Raw genomic sequence first — 3,537 nt, 5'->3', positions numbered from 1 at the left:
CGGCTCCGTTGCTAGTTCCGGCCGGTCCACCGACAGTGCAGCGGGCTTGGGCAACCCGCACGGCGCGACCGAGTCGATGCAACGAAAAAGAGCGAGCATGAACGTGCTTCTTGCCGCACGGCTCCCACTCGTCTTTCGGGAAGGTTGTGCCGTAGCGAGCTCGAACGCCGTCATCTCGGAGTGCAAAATAAGCGTGTTGGGGCGCCTGAAGGTGGCCTCCGCCGCACACAGACTGCGTCCGGCCCGCCGAGGGCGAGGACGGACGCGCAGTCGAACGATTACCTGGTTGATCCTGCCAGTAATCATATGCTTGTCTCAAAGATTAAGCCATGCATGTCTAAGTACATGCCGAAATAAGGCGAAACCGCGAATGGCTCATTAAATCAGTTATGGTTCCTTAGATCGTTTCTTCCTACTTGGATAACTGTGGCAATTCTAGAGCTAATACATGCAGTGAGCCTGGAGCCCTTTGGGTAACGGGTGCTTTTATTAGACCAAGATCGATCGGGTTTCGGCCCGTATTGTGTGGTGACTCTGGATAACTTTGTGCTGATCGCATGGCCACGAGCCGGCGACGTTTCTTTCAAGTGTCTGCCTTATCAACTTTCGATGGTAGGTTACTTGCTTACCATGGTTGTTACGGGTAACGGAGAATCAGGGTTCGATTCCGGAGAGGGAGCCTGAGAAACGGCTACCACATCCAAGGAAGGCAGCAGGCGCGCAAATTACCCACTCCCGGCACGGGGAGGTAGTGACGAAAAATAACAATACGGGACTCTTTTGAGGCCCCGTAATTGAAATGAGTACACTCTAAATCCTTTAACGAGGATCAATTGGAGGGCAAGTCTGGTGCCAGCAGCCGCGGTAATTCCAGCTCCAATAGCGTATACTAAAGCTGCTGCGGTTAAAAAGCTCGTAGTTGGATCTCAGTTCCAGACGAGTAGTGCATCTACCCGATGCGACGGCTCGGACTGAACATCATGCCGGTTCTTTCTTGGTGCACTTCATTGTGTGCCTCGAGATGGCCGGTGCTTTTACTTTGAAAAAATTAGAGTGCTCAACGCAGGCGAGTCGCCTGAATAAACTTGCATGGAATAATAGAACAAGACCTCGTTTCTGTTCTGTTGGTTTTTGGAATACGAGGTAATGATTAAGAGGGACGGACGGGGGCATTCGTATTGCGGCGCTAGAGGTGAAATTCTTGGACCGTCGCAAGACGAACTACTGCGAAAGCATTTGCCAAGAATGTTTTCATTGATCAAGAACGAAAGTCAGAGGTTCGAAGGCGATCAGATACCGCCCTAGTTCTGACCATAAACGATGCCAACCAGCGATCCGCCTGAGTTACTCAAATGACTCGGCGGGCAGCTTCCGGGAAACCAAAGTATTTGGGTTCCGGGGGAAGTATGGTTGCAAAGCTGAAACTTAAAGGAATTGACGGAAGGGCACCACCAGGAGTGGAGCCTGCGGCTTAATTTGACTCAACACGGGAAAACTTACCCGGCCCGGACACTGGGAGGATTGACAGATTGAGAGCTCTTTCTTGATTCGGTGGATGGTGGTGCATGGCCGTTCTTAGTTGGTGGAGCGATTTGTCTGGTTAATTCCGATAACGAACGAGACTCTAGCCTATTAAATAGGTGCGGGGTTCCCAGCACCTTACAACCTTCTTAGAGGGACAAGCGGCTCCTAGCCGCACGAAACAGAGCAATAACAGGTCTGTGATGCCCTTAGATGTCCGGGGCCGCACGCGCGCTACACTGAAGGAAGCAGCGTGTCTTTATCCCTGTCTGAAAAGACTGGGTAACCCGTGGAACTTCTTTCGTGATTGGGATAGGGGCTTGCAATTGTTCCCCTTGAACGAGGAATTCCCAGTAAGCGCGAGTCATAAGCTCGCGTTGATTACGTCCCTGCCCTTTGTACACACCGCCCGTCGCTACTACCGATTGAATGATTTAGTGAGGTCTTCGGACCGATGTCCGGCGCGGCCTTTCGGTTGCGCCGGTCTGTTGGAAAGATGACCAAACTTGATCATTTAGAGGAAGTAAAAGTCGTAACAAGGTTTCCGTAGGTGAACCTGCGGAAGGATCATTAACGGATTGTGAAGGGTGAGCGCCTCAGCTGCGTCTGCGCCCGACACTTTCTGCCGCTGACCCCGTTTGGACGCGGGGTCGGCTTTTCCCCACGGGGCTGCCTGAATGTGGAGCGGCACCCCGTGACAAATTGTTGCGCCCAGCGGACGCCAACACCGCGACCTTGGACGGTCGGCCAGGTGGCGGACGCGGGTACAAACGGCGCAACGCACTCATAGGTCGGCTTTCGACCCGCCACTGCACCGTGGCTCGAAGCGCTCGAAATGCGCGACCCGACCGCTGCGGGACCGCCTAGTACTGTAAACAGGAGCGGCGGAGCGCGAACGGCGAGTCGTGGTTACGTCGGTAGAAGGCGAGGCTGCGCGTTCCCGAAACGCCAGCCGAGTGCCCTCCCGACCGTTCGAGCGTGCAAGAACGAGACCCGACAATCGCGCGGCGACTGCCAAGTACGAGAGGAACGGCACAAGCGTCGGCGGTCGGTCAAGGAACTGGCGATGTGACGGGTCCGCTGTGCACCAGTGCATACCGTCCCGCCGTCCGCGGCAAGCGCCTCCGCGTCCTCGGGTGACGGAGGCTGCCGGTCGGTTCTTGCAGGCGAGGGATCTCGCTGGCACCGGTTCGCGTTGACGCGCGGCCGGTCATGGCACGGCGATGCGACGGCCGAGGTGCGCAGTACTCGATGGAGGAACCGCACGCTCCGATGACCGTCCCGCCCTCCGCGGCGTATGCGTACCGACCGTAATGGTTGCAGCAGCGCCGGCCGGCTTTTGAATTCGCCACACGAAACACGGTGCGAGATCGCGGTTAGGGGAGCGTCGACGTTGCCAGGCGTTTTGCTTGCTGCCGAGGGAAAGGCGGCACGGCCACGTCGCGCTCGTCGCGATTAGCGGGTCTGCGCGCTTTGGGAAGGTGCCGCAACGACTTGCCGAAAGAGGAAGCACGGAAGAACGAGGGACTTGGACGTCCCGACAATTGAACGCACTTGCGGCCAGGCCCTTGCTGGCTTCGTTCTTCCGCCTCGAGTAGGCTCGTACGCGGCTCCGGCGCCGAAAGTGGTCCTTGGCACCGACTTCGGTGGACGTGGGAAGTGCCGCGCAAGTACGGCGCGCCTGGCTCCACCTGTTGGCTAAAGTAGGCAGCCGGATCGGCATTTTGGTGTGCGGTGGCAAACCGTGGATGCGAAAAAAGCTTGTGCGATTTCGTGGAACAAAAAGCGGGGGTCCCCCTTTTTATGCGGAGGAGACCGACCCGCCCGCCGTGGTGAACCGCGACGCCACGGTAAAAACGGGAGAGGCTTGTCGATGGGACCGTGCATCCCGCGCTCCACGGAGGCCGGGAGGCGGCCGCCCGAGGAAATGTGTAGCCGTCGAGGCCCGCATCTGCGTGCACTCTTATCCAAATGGGTGTACCGCAGGCATTTTCTGGTTAGGCGGGCCAATGAGAG

General features: G+C 57.1%; 1 non-coding gene across 1 annotated transcript; it reads left to right on the top strand.

Annotated features, from left to right (window-relative positions):
- The first annotated feature begins 279 nt into the window (after nucleotides 1-279).
- LOC142795402 (small subunit ribosomal RNA) lies at nucleotides 280-2,094 on the top strand. The gene has a single exon (XR_012893004.1). It is a non-coding gene; the product is annotated as a small subunit ribosomal RNA (ribosomal RNA).
- Nucleotides 2,095-3,537: the final 1,443 nt, after the last annotated feature.

Source organism: Rhipicephalus microplus, unplaced genomic scaffold, assembly GCF_043290135.1.
Source record: "Rhipicephalus microplus isolate Deutch F79 unplaced genomic scaffold, USDA_Rmic scaffold_650, whole genome shotgun sequence".
NCBI classification, from domain to species: domain Eukaryota; kingdom Metazoa; phylum Arthropoda; class Arachnida; order Ixodida; family Ixodidae; genus Rhipicephalus; species Rhipicephalus microplus.
Note: the sequence above shows the minus strand (reverse complement) of the source record. Positions and strands in the feature narration are given on the sequence as shown.